Below are 21872 nucleotides of genomic sequence, written 5' to 3'. Positions count from 1 at the left end.
CAGATTTTTCTCAGAATCTTGACCTGAACAGAACTATTTATAAGATAGAGGAATACAGAGATGACAATAATGGGGAAAGAGCAATTAAATGAACTATCCTGTGGGAAATAAGTTGGTACTATCTTGCCTTCTGATGGCAACCTTGAGGCTGCCTTCAAGACAAGACTTACAGGACATGCAGACAGTAAATTCTGAATTCCAAAGATGGGTAGAGCAGATGTGGCCTTGAAAATCACAGTCTTGTTAATAACTGTGGGTAATATATCAGAAGAGTGATACAGGCTGTCAGTAGAAGTTCTCACGTGGGCAGGAGAGAGGGGCAGAGCACAAGATACATAGAGATCATGGAGACTGACCTTTCAGGTCTGCAGTGACCAACCCACAAAAAGCAATTCCAAGTCTAGTTTGGCCTCCCAGACATCCAAATTGTACCTTGTCCTTCCAATTTTCAAAGTCAGCAGGTCTGGTTTGTCTGTCAGGTGCTGATTTTGAGGTGAGAGCTGCCTCCAGAACCAGAGCATGACTGATGGAAAGGCAGTTTGGCTGTTGAGCAGGAAGATGACCTCCCATTATGGGCATAATTGCTGCATTCCTTGACTGGGAGAGGAGTGGAGCAAGCCTGCCTGTGTAGGACTTACATGGAAATGGCATTTTTATGGGAATGTCTGAAATGCCTCTTACAGGCACCCAGTTAAAGACTCCTCTCAGTCTGGCCACAGGCCAGTCTGGAGTCATTTGAACTTCTTGCCCTTCAGGCAGAAGCCAGGGTTGACTTTTCCTACTGACTTCCAGGATGCCAGGTCATTACTAGCCACAGCAAAGAGAGCCCAGCTGCCTAAAATGTTGCCCACAGCATGGTGTGCATCTTGTTGGACATGGTAGCAGTTTCACAGGCACATCCAAAGGCAGGTGTTGTTTTCTGCACTTTTTGTGGCACTGTGTCCACTGGCAGACCTCTGTTTTTAGCAGGGTTAGAAATCAGACTACAGCTGGTAGCCAGGCAGCCTGCCAGTGTGTTGGGTGCATCAACCGTTTCTCATGATATATAGCAGCTGAGCTAGATTTTTTTTGTGGAAGCTTTGAAACATGTTGAGCTTGCCATGCGAAAAAAAGTTCTGTGAGCCCTGTGCTTGTCTGCAACTATTTGTAGCAAGGGCGCATGAGTTTGGGAGCATATTTCTGCTCCTGGCTTAAAACTTGCTTTCAGCATATTGTGCATGAGTGCACAAGACCTCTTGTTAAGATACCAAGGTCCTGTTTCTAGGTGCAGATCTACAATGTGGTGCATGTAGTCAGGGAAATAAAGCTGAAAGTGTGTGTAAATCCAGAGGCTGCTTTTGAAGCTCTCATGTACCATATGCTGCTCTCAGGGGAGTAGGATTTCAGCCCAACAATTAGGCTCCTGTGGGAGTCTTTCATGGCTGCTTTGCTGCCCTGGTCAGAGGCTTTGCATGAAGTTACTATTCCTGAACCAAAATGAGAACTGAACACAGCCAAGGAGAGCTGAATGGCTTTCATGGTCTCACTATTCTGCATGGTGCTGCTTTAAGGGATGGATTCACGTCATCAGTGTTTGTTTCCTCCCCTTTCTTCAGGAGCTAAGTTTTAGACTTTACTATTTCAAGGCAGAAAAGGGTAAGAGAGGAAGCCACAATATTAATCCCTGCACAGCCACACTGATTCTGCTTTTCTAAGGTTATTTTCCTAAAGCAGGAAAAATAAAGCTCCTATTGCTTTGTGAGTAGCAATATTAATTCAACATCATTTCCTGTGGATCTAGCTTGTTTATCTTTAACTTGCCCTTCCAAGACCATAGTCTCTGACCACTTGTGAGGCTAAGTGGCAATGTGTGCAACAGCTTATGGAGGATCCATTTGCATTCCTAAACTGACATGCTGATTGCCATCTCTCAGAACAGATAAGGGGTTGGAGCTACACCATAGTGGGGGCACTAACTACCATTAATTTATTTTACTTAGCTCTTCATTTCTATAGTATGAGTGGGTGTTTAGTGTATCTGAAACATCTACTTCTCTCTCAAGTGTGGTTGAAATTGGCCAATGGATTCAAAAGTTATTAGAGGGGATTAAAAGACAGACAGCATCATCAGATAAGCCTTTTTCCTCAGAAAACTAGGCTAAAAAGGGAAAAAAAATCTAGTGCAAGGACTCTTGCAATGTCCTCTGTACATCCTGTTTTTTTTCAGCATCTGTGGTAGTTGATACTGGAAGCTTTGAGTATTTACAAATGAGTGATGCAGCACATACAGAAATGCCACTCTCCTTTCCTCTGACTGTTTATTTACATTACATGTGCAATATTGAATGTGGTCAGCCCACTGACATGGCATCAATCCCTTGTTTTAGCAGCTGAAATCTGTTGTGTGTGTGTGTGAGTAGCGGCTCCAGGTTACATGCATCTGAACACCCCCTTGCCCCAAACAGGATTTAGCTGCCAGGAGCAAGACCCATGGACTAGTCACTGTTTGTTGAGAGGCTGTAAGACAAGTAGGGTTATGAGGCTGTGCCCATCTCAGTCCTAAATATATAATTGACCAGCACCTTTTACAATGGGCAACATTTTGCTGTCTAGAAGCTTTCAGTCCAGTTCATAAATCAAGGTTTACAGACTCTGGGAGGTGGGGAAGTCCATGATGTGCTGTGCTTCGTCTGTAGATAAGGTAGGTTGCCACTTTGCATGTACAGCAAAGCTGATGACCCTTTGATCCCTGTGCACATATCAGAGCAAACTCTGTTAATCATGATCCCATGATCCAGGAGGAGTGCTGGAAAGGGGTTGGGTTTAATGGAGACTTTCATCTGAGAAAAGGGTGCTGGGATGCAAGCCAGCCTCAGTTGCAAGAAGAAAAATAGTTAAAGCCTGTGAGGGTATTAAGACTTGAATTTAATTTCAGGCTAAATAAAGGCATGTTCTGGGAGATGGATTTTGAAATGTGACGAAAAGGTATGAGGCTAAGATTTGGGGTTCTGGGTTATCTTGGCTTTTCTAGCCCAATTTTCTGTGTTCCTGTTTATATAACAGAGCTGGTACAATTTTTCAAGCAGACACACAAATCCAGAAATAAAAGGAATAGCTGGTTGTGAACCTGCCGCCCACTCACACAAATCCAGTGAGCCAGCTGGGCTACAGCACTCCTCCCCTCCCTTCCTGCTCCTCTGACATCCCCATCATCTCAGCCATCACGACATGCCTGAGCTCTTACAAGCATTGCTGAAGCCCATGTGGCAACTTTCCAGAGCAGGATGGGGAATGAGCTCCAGTCAACAGCCTAGAGAGACTGTCTTGTCCCCCTGCACCTGTAGTGCTGAGTGTCTAGTTGCTTCTGAGCATCCTCAGGGTGAAGAGGTTTTATGGTTCAAAATCAGTGCTTTGAACTCTATTTGGAGGAATTTGGATGAGCTCGTGGACAACATGGTTGTTTGAGGTGACGGACATCAGATTAAGTTCACACCTGCCATGGAAAATGTTTCATCTGGTGCTTGCTTGGGCTTTCAGTCCTTCTGAGTGTGTCTCACCCCAGCTCATGGTGCAGCTGCACTTCTTGCATGGGGAGGCAGAGGATGGGCTGCTGGGCAAAGTTTAGGAGAGCTGGGATCCCTTCATCTTGCTGGTGGAAGAAGCAAATAACTTCACACCTCCTTGCCCTTCATTCAATCCACAGTGTGTTTTTCCAGCGCCTAGCTGCAAAGTAATTTCATTTGGATCCTCTAGGTGCTACTGTCAAAGAACAAAAAATAACAACAAGAATTTTTGGGGCTGAACTTCAGTTCAGAGGCTCAAAAAGTTTGTGTACACTTGAAAATCCCTCCCTGTCCTTCTCCCTCAGCTGGGCACTTAACATTGCAAAGGAACTCTTGGTACCATGCATAGTCTTCAGGATTAGTAATTTGCTTTGTTGTCTGAGTTAATCTAAAGCCCCTGAGTATGCAGCAAAAATTGAGCGAAGTTCTTTCTTGAGGTCTGTGAGAAGGAATTAATCTGGTGTGTGTAATGAAGCACTACACTTAAAAGGGTCGTTATCTGTGTGTGAGCCTGCTGTCCAGGAGGGACCAAGCCACCTTTACCCTGGCCACATCAGGTGTGCAGCTGGGGGGAAACCCCACCATCTCCTGCCACAGCCAGAAAAAAAAACAACTTGGTGTCAGAAAGCAGTTTCTCAGCTGAAGTCTGACGTTTCCTCTCCTCCTGGGGATGACAGAGCTGCTGTCTTTTGGCAATTTGCTCTCCAGAGGCAGTTGAGAATAGATAGCTTCTACTGCTGCTTTTGTTGGCTTGGTTTATGGGAGTGTGCTGTCCAGGAGTGGACCACTGCCCGTGCCTAAAGGTTGCAAGATGCCTATTCTGGCAAGGGCAATATTCTGTATAAGGTTCTACCAAATGCTTCTCCCACCCCAACCAGCATTGGTTTCCCTTGTTGCTAATTTGTGGTGGTGTTTTTCCTTCCTGTGTTGCAATATAGCCTCATATAACCTAACTCTGAAAGACTCCTGATACTAGCTCCCTCCCACCCTCCTTATTCCCATTTATCTTGTGCCTCATTTTGCAACTGCTATTATTTCATCCCTCTGGGGCACCTAGTAAAGCTACTCCGATGATGCATGCTGCCAGACCAGATGCATAAATATTAAGAAAGGTGGAAGGAGCCAGACTTGCAATTTCTTTGTGCAGAGCAGTGATGGGGATGCTGTTCTTACAGCTGACCAATACAACTACAAACTGAGCTCCAGATTTAAAAACCTGTAGGTGCTGGTTAAACTAAAAAAACCCTGTAGGTGCTGGGACTGTAACTGGATAGCATCTTGTGGTCAGGCAGAGAAGCCAACATGCTGGTTATACTGGTGATTTTCACTAGACTGCTAAAGGGCTTGTTCAGGAGACTGGGCTGGTCTCCATATGTATACTGTAACTTGTCTAATTTCTGTTGCTCGTAGAGCAAGACAAATTTGTGACTAGACGATCTTATTTATTTGCAGAATTTCCTGACTCTTGACATGCAAAATCTGATGTGAACATTGGACCTTGTGCGTGGCCCTAGAAATGATTTTGTCAATTGTCATTCTGAGACATAATGCTTGTAGTGTAGTATCACAAGTCACCTGTCTACGTGACCACCTTAATAAATCAGTGTGTGATTGCCTGGAATTGCCAGAAGTTTGGTATTATCAGAAAGCCTGATGGCAATATTCAGATACTGGAAGAACAGAAAGTCTTGAGTAATGCCGAGTTGGCTGTCTCTTCTCTAATGCTGTTTCCAATTCAATGTATGTCTTGATAATATTGTTTGGTCTGAAGGCCACAGACATACTGATGGTCACAGATCAAAATACTACCACTTCTAAAAAATTATGTTGCCCCATTTCTGTTAAGTAGTGCACCAAGGAACAACATCCATAACAGCAAGGGGAAAATCTGAGCAGTCTCAAAGACTCATAGCGCTGCTACTCAGAGTGAGAGCGAACATCACTGAAGTACATTTTCAGCAATGAAATTTGGGGAATAAAAATTTGATGCTGGTAGTGCATCTTTATTGTGGACCCCACAGCACAGTAAGGCTGGTGGTGTTTTTAGAGGATGCCAAATTCAAACTTCTCCTGCCTGCAACTCTTTGCCCATCTATCCCACTTTGTATCAGTTGTAGTTTTGGAAATTTGAGGATTATTATTGAAAAGGAACAGAGTATTTTTCTTACCAGTCAGGGTTGCAGCTAATAGTGCCAAAAGTTTTTGATAGACTAAAATCAATTTAATGTTCACAGTCTCCAAAACATCACCTCTCTGTTATTAGCTTTGAATATTGAGGGCAAGTGCTACTAGTGTAATCACACAAAGATCTCAATAACCCTACACCCAATACCAACTGAGTAAACTGACACTTTGTAAAATCAGGGATTATGAATGTAAAACAATCCTCATTTTGCTAGAAGTGATCTCTCCATATTAGCATGGAGTATCTTGGTGATCTTGTTACTCTTCCAAGGACCTTACTTTGTCACTTCTCATGCTCTGGAGGCAAAAAGAAGCTCATCGGTTTAGCATTTCCCAAAAATATTAATTTTCACCTACAAGTGACCTTCCTCTATTTCAAACTAGTGATCCCTGCCCATTATATTCTCTGTAGTAGGAAGGAGATTGGAAGACAACTCATTTCAGAGCATACAAAAACTGACCGAAACTCCAGAATCACTCACTTCAGTCCATTTACTACAGCAGACCCTAAAAGCAGCTGTTTGCAGGGTTCATGTGTTTCTTTAAGATGAAAACTTTTGCTTTGTGACAACCTATGAGCGTCCATTAAAACACAGATTGTGGAGCAGAGCAGATTGTGTGGTACTGCCCATCTGCACATTGGATACCCATGCTTACTTTTTAATAAGAGCAAGGAGCTGGATGTAATGTCATGCAGTCATAATTCTTGGCAGTTGCTATAGTTCATATGTTTATTGGAAGCTGAAGCTTTGGAGCATTTATCAGATCTCTTTACGCTTCCTGCATTAGCGCTTGGGGTTTTTTTCAGCTGAGCTCTCAGGCTGTCAAAGCCCTGTTTGGTAGGGAAAGAACCATGTATCCAGTGGAGTGTTTCATGAGGGGAATGAGTATACTGAAAAAAAGTGAACAAGTCCAGAAACACCTGTCTGGGCAATGCATGTTTGTAAACCTAGAGGTTTTTCAGACGTTTCGAGAAGGACAGGGAGATAACTTTCCTGTAATAGAGTTGGGTATGAAATGTAAATGCTAGCCTAAGAAACGGCGGACTCTCCCTTGGAGAGAAGGTGGGTTGTGGCAAGCTGACCTGGGGGAAGGCAGCACTTTCTGCTGTTTGAAAGTGGACTGTAATGAACTCATTTGTCAGCCTTGGGATGTCATTTAGGGGTTGGACTCAGGCTTAGAGCCACAGCTTGCAACAGAGGGGGTTATATGGCAGCTGGAGCCAGGGGGCAGTTTCTAGGTGGTTCATCCAGAAAGCCTCCTCATACCACATGACATCTCATGTAGCCACCTTAGGAGAAGGCTCTGGGAGTGCTGAGGACATGTGTCCACGCTGAGTCTTGTCCACTCCCCATGACATGGCGCTGTGTCACTGAGTGTTCAACATCCCTGTGCACCTAAGCCAGGCTGGCATGTGCTCTCAGCCATAAAATGAGGGTAATGCTTCTTGCTGTGTGGGGCGAAGGGGGAAAAGATGCTCGCAGGGGTTCACAGCTCTTAGTGTGGGCTGGGGGAGCTGCAGGGAGGATGATTTCCTGGCTTTTCTGGGACAGCCCTGGAATGCAAAGGACAGGTCTCACAAGTCTCCCTCTTTTCTTCTTTTCCCATTGCTTCCATCTCAATTTAGGAGGTAGGAGGGCAATAGCAGAGGATGCTCCAAGCTCCCCTCCTCCTATGACCCCAACCTTCTGAATAAGAGAAGTAAAGCTGGAGTTCGCCCTCAGGAAGGTGATACGGTATAAAATTTCTTCTAGGACAAAACTCCTTCTTTTAATAAAAGCCCCATTTAAATAATCAAAGTCCCAGAGATGAGATGCAACTGGCCCGTTTGCCCAAGAGAATGTTTCAGAATACTTTTACCCAACAGTTGGTCTGAGATCAAACAGACTTGGCATTGCACTGTTTCCTGGATAACACGCCATCATTATTTATTAATCTGAATCAAAGTGCTTGATGTTTTCATGCTATCAGTTAGACAGAGTCTTATCGTCTGCCTCCCATTTTTTTTTTTGTTGTGTTTCAAGAAACTTTTGAAGGTGTTGCAGTGGGTAATCCATATCTTAAGTGGCAGCTTGCTCTTCTTTTATTTATTTTTGTAATAATCCCATTGTTACTCATTCAAAGCTCCAAAAGATCCTTGTCTTAAGTCAGAAGTTTTGTGCTTGGATGAGATTCTAATGATGACTTTTAGAAGGAAAGCATGTTTTCCTGGTTTTGAATAGGTATCAGCACATTCATTAATTTCTGATTTAAAGAGATGTCATTTGTCTTGTCAAAACCGTGTAATTTTAAAATACATTTTTATATTGGGATCAAAATTACTACGTAAATTTCCCAATATTTTAATATAGTTTAAAAACACAAACACAAGGATGTCAAGCCAGTGGGAGAATCAGAATGGGATGTGATTAGGGTGATTTCTGGCCTGTGTTCGATCATTCTTGGAGAGAAAGTACTTTTTTTTCCCCCATGAAAAATTGTGATTTTCTCTAAGAAATCTGTTCCCTTTTCAGTTTGGAGGCTTCTTTGTTGTACAAAGAAATTCATAGCTCAAAGTAGATGCTTTTACTAAAATACTTCTCTTATTGGAAAAAAAATTTTACTATAGAAATAGAGTTTCAATAGGAAATTTGCAGTCAGCTGTTACATACGACAGGCAATGCCGCTCCCCCTTCCTCTAGAAAGGGTGCTTTCATACAGAACCTGCACTTCTGCATACCCATGCCAGTGTTGTGGTTTTATAAACACATTTTCCTATTTTAAAATGTTTTCCTGTCTCCTGTTTTTGTGTAAAGCTTCCTCACAAAGAGAGAGGATGATTAATTGGAAACTACAGAGGAAACTACAAAATCAATTGCACTCAAAGATCTGTCTAATGTAGAAACTAAACTAATAAAAAAATCCAGAAAATATATGATTTTTTCTCTCTCCTTATTTTGTTGTAGGAGTCTTAACTGTTACTTGGAAGATTTCTCTCAAACAGAATTATAGCCCTTATATTTTATCTTTTTGGTGCTCAACTACATATTATCTGTGAACATAACAAAAAATATTAATAAAAAAAGCCTAAAACTGTCTTGATGGGCTGCAGACTGGTTCTGACCATTTACACCGAAAGAAGGTCTGATCCCCAAGATGACTGTGCTTCTTTATAAAATTAATCCATAAGATTTTCTGCTCATAAATAACTGTGAAATGACTGAACTTTAAAACATAAGACTTCTCATGTGCTAAACATCACGGAAGAATAATCTCTTGATAAATTTAGTTTTAAAGTAACGGAAGCATAGATGATTGCAATTCTATTTTTAGACATGCGCAGTAAAACATTTCTATTTAGTTTGTAGTAATGTTAGTTTAAGTCAGAGCTTCCAAATGAAGATGGACATGTGAGAACAAGAAGGAGCAGCAGGGTCAACATGGTGAGCAGTCCAGGCCCTGGGTTTGGAGGCAGTTTTGGAAAGATAAACCCAGGTTCTGTTTGCCAGGGCAGGGAGAAGGAAGTGATGAGTGAGCTATGAGATGGCCAGAGCTGATGGCATCACTAGCCACATCAAAAAGACTTGAAGACCAGGGCCTGTATCTCTGCTGCCTGTCTGTACCAGACAGCAGAAAACAAAGCACACTTAAACCATCAGTTCTTGGGATCATTACAGTGTGCATTGAGTAAAATGGAGGAGTGATATCTGTACTATAGGCCATACCCAAACAGATAGAAGTAGACCAGGCACTGAGATGTGTTTCTGCCTTGGGTGTGTAGGGAGAAGGAAGTTAAGATAAATCAACAGAACTCTGTCCTGAACTATCTTATTCTTGTTAGCCACTGTAAGAGTAAATGTTAAGCATGTTAAATGGGATTTCCCATTACATTCTTAATGTGAATCTTCCATTTAATTTAGATTCATCTGGGAATATTATAAATTGTAAGAATTGAGAGGATCAGTAATGCTTTTAATGGTCTGATCTTTCAAGCTAGATGTTCTTGCTTGGACCTAAGGGCTGGTTTACAGGCTCTCTTTTGTGTTTTGTGAGAACATTTCACACAACTCTCTTTGCCAGCTCCATCCCTTTGGGTGGATGGAAAGGGGAGGTAGGAGAAGTCATGCTGAAGTACAAAGTTGCTATCTGGTCTGCTGTGACCATTTCTTCCAGGACATCTTTAACTTTTTTGCAGCTCACTAACTAGGAGATCAAATGAGAAGCACAGTTTTCACAAAGAATGGTGTGGTGGGTTAACCTTGTGTGGCTGCCACATATTATTGTGGGTCTCTAGCATAGAAAGAACCCTGGCTATAGGAGGGAATTAGGGTCAAGATATTGGGTGATCTCTCAGTGCAATTGCTATTTAACGCTGCTATTAGTGATAATAAAGTTATTTTTAGGAATAGTGTTTTTTCTTTCAGGAAGTGCAAACAAGTTCCCAAATTACGGAGCTAGTGCATTTTCCATTTAGAAAATGCCCTGCATTGATACCATCATCAGATGTTTCTCTTTCACAGGCCACTTGATGTATTATTTTCTGGTTTACTCATTGACTGGTCCCATAAGCTAAATTAAGCCAGAAGCCACAAAAGGGTTTGCAATACTAGACCACTATCATATGCTTCCAGTGTATGGTGCCTCAGGCCGAACTGAGTATCACCAACCACTCAAGCATGCACTGTTGACAGATAAATGCATATTTGGATGTAGCTTGTTAGTAAATGCAATGTCCCCAGCAGTTTTATTTGGATTATTATATTATTGCTAATTAACAGAAAATGTCATGACTTTTGGAAAATAATTGTTTGTGCAATGTGTTATTTACTCTGAAAAATTCTTTCATGTAAAAAGATGAGAAAATTATACAGGGGAGAAGGGGAGGAATATTGTGGAAAGCCACAGAGTTCTCAGAACTGTGAGTCTCATTGACATCAGTGGGACATAGCCAAAACCACTCCTGGTAACGTGACTCACTCATGTACCTTTAAAATCATCCACTTTCACCACTCTTTAGATGGTCCCCATCATTAGATCAGATGCACTTTATGTTCTGGTTAATGTCATGAGAAATAAAGTTTAACTCAGCCAACCTGCCAGCAAAGTATAATACCTAGAAGAAGGTGATCTTGGTTCTAGAGTTGAAGTGCTACTAGGTATCAAAAAAAAACCCCAATGAAAAATCCCTGGCTTCTCCATCTCTGTGCTTTCATTTGCCTCATTTACATAATGGTTTAGATCGTTACGTAATTCAAATCAAATTGCTGTCAATCTGCACCAGTATCCATTGCATCTTTTCCATGAAGCTACGCTGAGTTGCTGAAGTAAATATATTTGAAAGGAATGACAGAAATTAAATAATTCTGTCTCTCTGATGCCAGGGGTCTGACCCGTCGCCTGTTGCAATCACATGAAATATCCCTCTTGACTGATGTGAGCTGAGGATTGCACCCCCAGAGCCCATGTAAGCTCTTAACTCTGATTCCTAAACTTGGCAACCAAACCCAGGCAGTTTTCAATTGCAAACGGGCAGAATATCCCTCCTCTTTGGACAGCAATAATCTCTCTGTCTTTCGGGGGGGGGAAATCTCTTCCATCAGAGTGGAAGATCCGCTACCTTTATCCAAATAGTATTGTCAAATTTACAGTGCACTAAATAATGAATCAAATCTTCAATATACCCCAGCAAGCAGCAACCAGACACTGCCTTATATGGTCTTTGTTCAATTTGTTCTTCGTGAGTCTCTATTTCCATTACCAGGGAAGATAATTTTGCCAGTGCACTTCTAAATCTGTGGCTTTTCATTTTTCTCCTGTGTGTTTTATTGAAAAAGCACTGAAAATGCTTGCCAGTAGCTGGGTCTCCATTAGCACTGACCACCATCCAAAACCATAGACAAATAGGGACCCTGCATCCTTGTCCAGGGGAACATACCATGATAGACACAGATGCATTGAATGGGATAAAGAGGACAATAAAGTAGCTATGCCAAAATCACATAGGATTGGTGTGAATGTCACTTGAGGGTTATTGCTGTGGACAGGGAGAGGTTTGTGGAAAGGTTATGTTGACTTGAAATAAAGTAGGTGGGAGGATGAGGTCATTTTCTTGGCTAATGAATAGGAGAGGGATAGAGGTAGAGAAGGATGGGAAGCTGAGTGTACCATACGTGTATGGATGAGGTGGAGTCCAATGAAGGATGTGGTTGTGCAGCAAAGTGCTCTTGATACTGCAGACTTGGCAGGACCTGCTGTCTCACCTCATATCTGCAGGATGTGGGAGGGGGATCTGCCACCTCCCACAGCTTAACTTTGTATGATTTGAGTCTGTCTCCCCCAGCCTTTCACATCCAGTATTTTCTTGACCCTTCACCTCAGTCTTTTTGTTTCTGTCACCTGAAAGGAGAAAAACCTATATTGCTTCATTCACTATTAAAAGTGAAGTTCAGTTGTTATGTCATATTTGTCTCTTAGTTCAATGTTAAAATTGTGAAAGAGGCCTTGGCTTTGCTTATGGAGTTTCATCCATCTTTTTTAATGTAACCACTCCAGTTCTAGTCATGGCTTTTATAAGTCTGTTGGTTTTCCCTGCTGATGAAATGTGTCTCCATAACTTAGATGAGGGGGCGGGAAACAGTGATGCCTTAGCTATAACTTAATGGTAATACATCAGACAGCTTTCCAGCCATGGCTCCCTTTCCTCTAGAAGCATGCAGCCAAGCTTTTGGTGGCCAGCATAAAACCTGCCTTCTTTCAGCAGTGTAACTATCCCATAATTGCTTGAGAATATATTTTAATAGCCATTTTACAACTTCCTATATCCGTTAGAAAGTCTTTACAAAACACTCTGTGAATAAAATGGACCAGATTTGATATGTTTTATTCATGTGAGCATTGAAAGCACCTAATGGTGTAAGCAGTGTATATTATATTCGGCATAACATGGAGTTCTCCTGTAGATTTCTTATTCCTTGTTCAAAAGCTAGTGACTGCATCCTGAGCTGAAAACACTCCTCTTCCTTGGTAGCTCTTTGCAAGCTCTGTTGATTCAGAGTAGCAAAGGAGAAATCTTTCCCTGGATCTCAAGGCTGAGTAGTTTATAGTAAAATAACTCTGAGGCCATTCTGTAGTTAATTAAAATAGACATGAAAACCTGTTGAGAGCAGAGAATTATAATTTTCCTCAAAATATAGAGATGTGCATTGGTAACTGTAATGTGCTGCTTCCCTCTTGCTTATTTATGTCATTTAGTTGCAGCATAATTTGAAATAAAAACACCTGCAAAGAAAGCATAATATTTTTAGCTCACTAAAAATATATATTTTATCATAAGAGAAGACTTAGTGGAAGCATTTAATTCTTGGCATAACATTTGTCATCCCCAAATACTGTTTCAATATCGGGATGAAGTCTTCTGAATTAATTTCCTTCTAACACATGTTAGCTTTCTGAAGACTTTATCTTATCAGTAAGTCATTGGTAATATCAGAATGCCATGATTCTGATGAGCAAGATACCAGCAAAACTCATTAAACTGGATTTAAAAGAAGATACAGCGTAGGCAGAGATGGTTGTGATGAAAGGCTCACAGGTCGGTGACTCTGAGTTTTCAGTTTGGACATTTTGTGTTGTGTTTTTTTCCCAACAATGTGAATGCAATGAGTTCTCTTACTTAGTTCTGCCCCTGGCCAGCATACATGGTGAACAAACAAGACTTTTTTTAGGAAATCTGTGTTATGTAATGTCATATCAACCTGCAGGTTTGCCTTGTGACATGGGCAACAAGAGGAACTCTGTCTCATAGCTCCTCTTGCATCAGTCTGGGGCTGATTTCAATGCTGTGCTTTTCCGAGATCTCCTTCAAGAGCTAAACAATGCAGCCATTTCCATCAGATTGGTGGAGTACAAAACCTTTCCCCTGCAGGCCAGTCATGGGAGCCTTCCCAGTCCCCAGCAGTCATTGGTGTCTGCAGCACCCCTTTCTGCACCTTCTACTCTGAGCTCACCCAACAAGATGTCCCTGGATGAAGAAGTATTTGCAGGTTGACATCACACGTTGCAAAAAATCTCAGGGTTTTCCAGCTCCCTTCAAGCTTGGTTACCTTCTAGGCCATAACTTTAAAACCTCAATTACACACTCTCTGGTGTTCATGCTCTGGTACTCTCTTTAAATAAAACATTTCTATCCAAATATTCCTGGTCCTAATAGATCACTTCCCCAGCTGCTGTGACTTCACTGGGATGGGTAGAGCTGTGCTGATTTATGCCAGCTGGAGATGTGGCTGATTATATGTGTTAGGAACATGTACTACAAAAAAAATAATTGTTTATGGTCTTGACAAAATTATGTCTGTTGGAAAAAAGAAGCAAACCAGATATCAGTTTAAGCAGAAGTAATGAGTGTGCTGTGTAAAATTTCAAGAACTGTATTATTCAGTTCCCCCTCATTTTGACGTGAGCACACAGACACTCAGAGGGTGTATTAACAGCAACTGAAATTTTTCAGTTAAACGAGAATTTCCCATGACACCTCCTAGTTGTGGAATGTGAAGTGTAGTATAAATATGTGAATTAAGTCTCAAAAGTTTGCCTGTTGATTGTCAGTAAAATTATGAAGCGTGTCTAAGTCACCTAGACTCCTTTAGCCTCTTGATCTTTATGTAGAAGGTCTTTATTTGATCTTAATTAAAAACAGGAGTTCTCCATGAAGCCATTACTTCATGGTTGGAATAAAACTTCCATGTGATCCTGTATCACCTTGTGGACTTTTTAAATATGATATAATATTTGTGTGTATGTGTAAATTTATGCATAAGAATTTATGAATCTAGGCCAGTGACATTAAATTAGATGTGTCATTGTATTGTTCTTTATTTTCCTAGCCTATTACTCTCATGTTTTGCAGTGCTTTTCAGGTCAAAGGAAAATGCTAAAGAGATTATATGGAAAAGGGGTGGGGGGGGGTGGGTGGGGGGGAATGGCTGTGCTCCATGTAGTCTCAAACATTTAAAAGAAACCCATCCTCATGACTCTTTTTGTTACCACATCAGTTAGGAATGCAAAGTCTATATTTAGTCACAAACATTTCTTAAACAAAAGGAGAATTTAGGATTCCTGATTGTTATTTTGTGAGATTTAGGTCTAGCAAAATTGCAGGAAATATACCTGCTGCCACAGGCTATCATCTGTCTCCACAGCCCATGGCCAGTGGTAGTTTCTTGAGTGGCATCATGGAAATCAGTAGGGTTAAATGAATACAATCCTACTCAAGATGATCATGTCTGATGGTATCTAACCTTTAGCCTGTGAGTACCACTTTCACACTGTTGATATTCAAGTTTGGCTCCTTTATTATCACTGCCAAGTGTCTGAAATACATGCATGCATGTCCTTGATACCACACCAGGCAAGCAACCCTAAACCATTATGCAAGCAGGAGATTGAGGTACAAGTTGTGAAGTCAGTGTTCTCTGAAGTCAGTGTACAACCAGGGCCAGTGCACAGCAAGGACCTCAGCCTCTGCTTTCCCTGTTGCTTCTGGAGGACAACTCCTCCCTTCTGGTTTGTGTCAGGATCTTGAGCTGTGATAAGGCATTGGTAGGTGCTAGGGTGGTAGTCTGAGTCCACAAAGCCCATGCAAGAGCAGGAGGGCAGCTAGGTGGAGGTGAGCAGGACCCGCTTTGCCTGTATTTACACCCCTGCAGGCAACCTATTGCCCAAAGTGGCCTTTTGGCTGATGGTCACCCATCCATGGGGAGTCAGGGAAAGGCTTGTGGGGCGTGGATGTCATGTTCTGAGAACCTGAAAGGTCTTTTGAGCTGGGGTGGCTGAAGCTTATGAGAGTAAGGTTAAAACTGTAATGGAAAATGGCATTTATCTTCCTGAATAAATACAGGTGCTAACAATATCTTATTTGTTTGTACTGTTCTCACTTCTTGCCATGTCATAGAAAATATGCATCTTGGGGCTTTATTTTCATATGCACATTTTGTTTACATAACCAGTACATTTTTATCAGCAAGAACCAATGTTAACTGAATTCAACAAAGACAAAGCAAGAGGGGAATGTTCATTCTGTACATGGGGATATCACAGAAACAATGTGTTTGAAGCCTTGTACTTCAAAAGTATGCCTGAGAGGAATGGAAAAATCCAGGCTTGTATTGTAAAAACGTGAGTCACAACAGCTATTATCTCTTAAGAAATGGCGTTTCAGCTCTTTGATTCAGTCATTGATGATTTCCCTTTTTAAGTTGTGGTGCTTTCTTACCCTTTTAAGAAACAACTGAGCTAACCCTGGCTATTTGTAGAAATGTTTGCAATGCATAGATTAAAAGAAATTAGACATAGAAAGGACCCGTGAAATTATCTTGTCCATTACTTGAAAGAATATGAAATTAAAAAAGAATTAGGCTAAATATATATCTTAAAATTTGAAACTTTAACTTATATACAATATGAAGACAAAACATGTCAAAATTTTTCAATTGTAAGGATGCTGGGAGATGTAATTTTTTTAAGGAAAAATAAATAGAAGAGTAGAAAAAACTCTAATGAAGTTTGTGTAGGATTTTCCAGTGGTTTCTAGGCAGCTATCTTTCTAGAATTTGCAGATAAATTTGAAAAGATCTGGTTTTGACTAGTTTGAAGTTGATTAAATTTTCTAATAAGAGAGAGCTTTAAGCAAAAATAGAATCACAGAATCATCTAGGTTGGAAAAGACCTTGAAGATCATATAGTCCAACCATTAACCTAACACTGACCATTCCCAACTACACCATATCCCTCAGCACTATGTCAGCCCGACTCGTAGACACCTCCAGGGATGGGGACTCCACCACCTCCCTGGGCAGCCCATTCCAACGCCTAACACCCCGTTCTCTAAAGAAATACTTCCTAATATCCAGTCTAAACCTTCCCTGGTGCAACTTGAGGCCATTACCTCTTGTCCTATCGCCTATTACTTGGTTAAAGAGACTCATCCCCAGCTCTCTGCAACCTCCTTTCAGGTAGTTGTAGAGGGCAATGAGGTCTCCCCTCAGCCTCCTCTTCTCCAGACTAAACAACCCCAGTTCCCTCAGCCGCTCCTCATAAGACCTGTGCTCCAGACCCTTCACCACCTTCGTTACCCTTCTTTGGACACGCTCGAGTAATTCAATGTCCTTTTTGTAGTGAGGGGCCCAAAACTGAACACAGTAATCGAGGTGCAGCCTCACCGGTGCAGAGTACAGGAGTAAGATCACTTCCCTGTCCCTGCTGGCCACGCTATTTCTGATGCAAGCCAGGATGCCATTGGCCTTCTTGGCCACCTGGGCACACTGCTGGCTCATGTTCAGCTGGCTGTCAATCAACACCCCCAGGTCCCTCTCTGACTGGCAGCTCTCCAGCCACTCCTCCCCAAGCCTGTAGCACTGCTGGGGGTTGTTGTGGCTGAAGTGCAGCACCCGGCACTTGGCCTTATTGAAACTCATACAGTTGGCCTTAGCCCATCGCTCCAGCCTGTCCAGATCTCTCTGCAGAGCCTCCCTACCCTCGAGCAGATCAACACTCCCACCCAACTTGGTGTCGTCTGCAAATTTACTGAGGGTGCACTCGATCCCCTCATCTAGATCATCAATAAAGATGTTAAACAGGAGTGGCCCCAAAACCAAGCCCTGGGGGACACCACTCGTGACCGGCCGCCAACTGGATTTAACTTCATTCACCACAACTCTTTGGGCCCGGCCATCCAGCCATTTTTTTACCCAATGAAGCGTGTGCCCATCCAAGCCACGAGCAGCCAGTTTCGCCAGGAGAATGCTGTGGGAAATGGTGTCAAATGCCTTACTAAAGTCAAGGTAGACAATGTCCACAGCCTTTCCCTCATCCAATAAGCAGGTCGCCCTGTCGTAGAAGGAGATCAGGTTTGTCAAGCAGGACCTGCCTTTCATAAACCCATGCTGACTGGGCCTGATCATCTGGTTGTCCTGCATGTGTTGTGTGATGGTACTCAGGATGATCTTCATCAGCTTCCCAGGCAACGAAGTCAAGCTGACAGGCCTGTAAATTCCTGGATCATCCTTCTGACCCTTCTTATATATGGGCGTCACATTGGTCGATTCCCAATCTGTTGGGACCTCCCCGGTCAGCCAGGACTGCTGGTAAATGATGGAAAGCGGTTTGGTGAGCACCCCAGCCAGCTCCTTCAGCACCCTCAGGTGTATCCCATCCTGTCCCATAGACCTGTGGATGTCTATGTGATGCAGTAGGTCACTGACTATCTCCTCCTGGATTGTGGATGTGTTGTTCTTCCAGTCTCTGTCTTCTGGCTGAGAAGGCTGGATTCCCTCTGTACAACTAGTGTTTTTATTAAAGACTGAGGCAAAGAAGACATTAAACACTTCAGCCTTTTCCTCATCACTCGTTGCCATGTTTCCTCCTGCATCTAGCAGGTGATGGAGGCTCTTCCTGGTCTTTCTTTTGTTGTTGATGTACTTATAGAAGCATTTCTTGTTATCCTTGACTGCTGAAGCCAGATTAATTTCCAGCTGGGCTTTAGACCTCCTGATTTCTGCCCTGCATAACCTCACAGCATCTTTGTAATCACTGTGAGTGGCTAGCCCCTTCTTCCAAAAGTGGTAAACTCTCCTTTTCTTCCTGAGTTGCAGCCAAAGCTCCCTGTTTAGCCAGGGTGGTCTTCTCTGTCACCGGCTTCTCTTACAGCACCTGGGGACAGATGGTTCCTGTGCCATTAACACTTTCTTCTTAAAGAGTGCCCAGCCTTCCTGGACCCCTATACCCTTCAGGACCATCTCCCAAGGGATTCTGTCAAGCAGTTGCCTAAACAAGTCAAAGTCAGCCCTTTGGAAGTCCAGGACGACAGTTCTGCTTCCCCCTCTCCTGGCTTCTCTAAGAATAGAAGACTCTATTATTTCATGATCGCTGTGCCCTAGTCAGCCTCCAACCGCCACATCATCCACCAGTCCTTCTCTGTTCATAAAGAGGAGATCCAGCAGGGCATCTTCTGTGGTTGGTTCCCTCACCAGCTGTGTCAGGAGGTTATCTGCTACACATTCCAGGAATCTCCGTGACTCGTCCTGCTCTGCTGTGCTGTATTTCCAGCAGATGTCTGGGAAGTTAAAGTCTCCCACAACAACAAGGGCAACCGATTGTGAGATATCTTCTAAGTGCCTATAGAATATTTCATCCACCTCTCTGTCCTGGTTGGGTGGCCTATAGTAGACTCCCACTATGACATTTGCTGTTGGCCTTCCCCCTGATTTTAACACAAAGACACTCCACCCTGTCTTCACTATACTTGTGCTTGAAGCAATCATAACAGTCCCTAGCATCACCCCACCACCTCTTCTTCCTTGTCTATCCCTTCTGAATAGCTTGTAGCCATCAAGTGGTGCACTCCAGACATGGGAGACATGCCACCATGTTTCTGTGACAATGATTCGATTTTTAAAAAAAATAAATAAACTTCTCATTTTGATTAGATTTTCATAGCTATTTTCTCTCCCTCACCATCCCCAATCCTTTTTGGGTTTTTTTTTTGCTTTTTTGAAAAATTTTGACCAGTTCTGTTGCCAGAATGGCTTCTTTCAGAAGACTTTAAGGAAGTCTGAGAAGGATGCTGAATATTTTAGTGAAGATTCAGTTATTGTGATCAAGCAACACACATGAATACTGTGGCACTTGGTAGAGACATTGCACACTTTCTCCTATCATCTCAGTAAAGTACTTGATGTCCTTCATGCGATATGTCCATGCCTCCAGTTCAGCTATATGGAAAAGGTGTTGCAGAGGTGGCCATCAGCAGTTTTCCAGCAAAAGGAATGTCTGTGTAGGTTGGAGGCAGTCACCCAGCTCATGCTTTGAAGCACTGGTAGCAGGTAGTTGGTGTGATGTGGATCTTGAGCACCTGCAGATATATGGAGGTATTAACTTTGGTTCTTTGTGTGCTTCTGCATCTGTATGAACTCATGCCAGCCACAGAGTCAGCAGGCAGATTGAGCCCTTGCCCAACGCATGTAGGCTGTCTTGTGTTGGCATTAGTGCTACTTAAGGAAAAAAGCACATAAGATCAGATGACAGGTTTTTCCAGACTGGTAGTCTAGGAAGAGTGTAAAAATAGGGCAAACATACTAAGTATTCTTTCTTGCATGCACCCATGTTCTGCAGCTACCCTTGGATTAGTCTTGTGGCTTTGTGAATCCTTGCCCTTTGCAGTCAACAAGTTTCACAGGATAAGTCTGCGCTATATGGAAAGTGACTCCAGTGGTTGTTTCAAACCCGCTGCTCTGTGATTTCATTTTAAATTTCTCCATTCTTGTATTATGAGAAAAAGCGAACAATCATTCCCCATTCACCTTCTTCACAGTGCTCATGATTATGTAGACCTCAGCTAATAGCCTGCAATGATCTCCTCTCTGGTTTAGAGACCTAGTCTGTGCCCTTCCAGAAGTACTGATCAGCCACCAATTTTTGTTGTCCCCTTCAACACTCAGAAAGGTTTCACTGTGAAGAAAAAAAAAATTGAAATGACAAAACACTCTGAGAATTCTCTGGCCACCTGTACTGATGTCATTTATAGAAAGTGAAATTCTATTTGCTTGCACTGGTGATGAGTCACAAAGCGTTAAGCATAAGAAAACTCAATTTGTGGGAAAGCTTGTGATTTCCTGTTTTTCAGGAGGAAGGGGATAAAACAAATGATGGGGGGGAAGAGGGGAAAGGAATAAAGAGATTAATTCTAAATAAATAAGAATGTCAGAATACCCAAACTCCAGAAAGGCTAATTCATTTTAGCCCTGCTTGTTCAAACAAGCAGTAATGTGGAGTATTATGTACAAGCTCCAGTAAATCATTCCTGTATGACAGGCTGTGATCAATGACAATTTAATGAATTCATTTTAAAACAAAGTCAGAATAGGAAAAACAGTAGTTATTTGAAAGAGTACTTTACTCAAATAAATTGAGTCAATAAATACGCTATTTGTCATGCAGAGTCCAGCTAAAGTCTTGTTTGCTAACAAAAAGCCTGTCATCACAGAGCCTAATAGAAGTAAACTATCTGGAACTATCCACTGTAAATAGACAAATACCATCTGAAAGCAGAAAACAACAATTGCGGCTGAACAAAGAATTCTGTCTTGCACACATCAACAAATACAATAGGGTAGCCCACCTCAAAATCTGCTATTTTTTTTGTCACCAGTTTATACTCTGATTTAGTATGAATGATCTAGTGGTGGTAAAAAACCAAGGTCTGTGTTTCTTCTGTGAAATTAGTTCTAATTGTTGCATAGTGAGGGTTTCTCTTGCTGGAAAATGTGCTACTAAAGTCACTATTAAATTGCAAAATATGGCTTCAGTGAACTTGGATTTGTGCAGGCTACTAGAACAGGGATAAGCTTCATCCCTTTTCAAACAGTAGTTTTACATTAATTCTCCCAGCTATCCATGTTGTTTAGTGCAGATACAAGAAGAGTTTTTGTTTTGCTGTGTTTTACATGCTTGGCTTTATCCATGTAAGTTGAAGAGATGTGGCAATTCTCACTCGTTTTCCTTCAGGCAGGCACTGGAAGTGTTAACAGTGAAGCACCATCAACCCAAGATGGTCAAATCCCACAGGTTTGTGTTAGATGTTCAAACTGGTATTGGGTGGAAGGAGCCTATTTTTCAGATGTGATGAACTAGCACCAGTGGCTATTCAGCATCTCAGAAGCTTGGAGTGCTCTCATGAAGGTCCCAGGGCTTTGCCAGGCACATTTGGGCTTCCAACATTCTTCAGATTGTAGGGTGTGGAAGAGAAGAAAATGCTTAAAAGTCTTGACAGGTGTCTTGAAGATGGTATTTCGTATTCCAAAGAAAATAAAAATTATGTCACAGAAGCCTAAAACAGAAATTATGAAGTATTTCTACATGATTTAAGAATCTGAACTTGACCCTTCACTCTTTAAATTTGGAATAGAACAGCTGGGGCATTTTTAGAGTTTGCTCATGTGGCCGGAGATCAGCTGCTTTAAATCTGCCCTGCAGTCATCTTAGGCACATTGTTCATCCACTCCCAGAGCTGTATTTTCAAAAATGAGTTAGGAATCCAAATCCCAGTGGCTTTCAATGAAACTTAAGCTAAGTTACTCCTTAGTTTGGATTTAGGATTCCAAGTGACCGAAACCT

General features: G+C 42.1%; 1 protein-coding gene across 4 annotated transcripts in view; it reads left to right on the top strand.

Annotated features, from left to right (window-relative positions):
* Positions 1-21872, top strand: part of LOC141943660 (sodium channel protein type 5 subunit alpha-like) — a 223804-nt gene that overhangs the window by 20345 nt on the left and 181587 nt on the right. The window lies entirely within an intron of this gene.

Source organism: Strix uralensis, chromosome 1 (genome assembly GCF_047716275.1).
Source record: "Strix uralensis isolate ZFMK-TIS-50842 chromosome 1, bStrUra1, whole genome shotgun sequence".
Lineage (NCBI taxonomy): Eukaryota > Metazoa > Chordata > Aves > Strigiformes > Strigidae > Strix > Strix uralensis.
The sequence above is the reverse complement of the archived record's forward strand: the minus strand, read 5'-3'. Positions and strand labels throughout refer to the sequence as shown.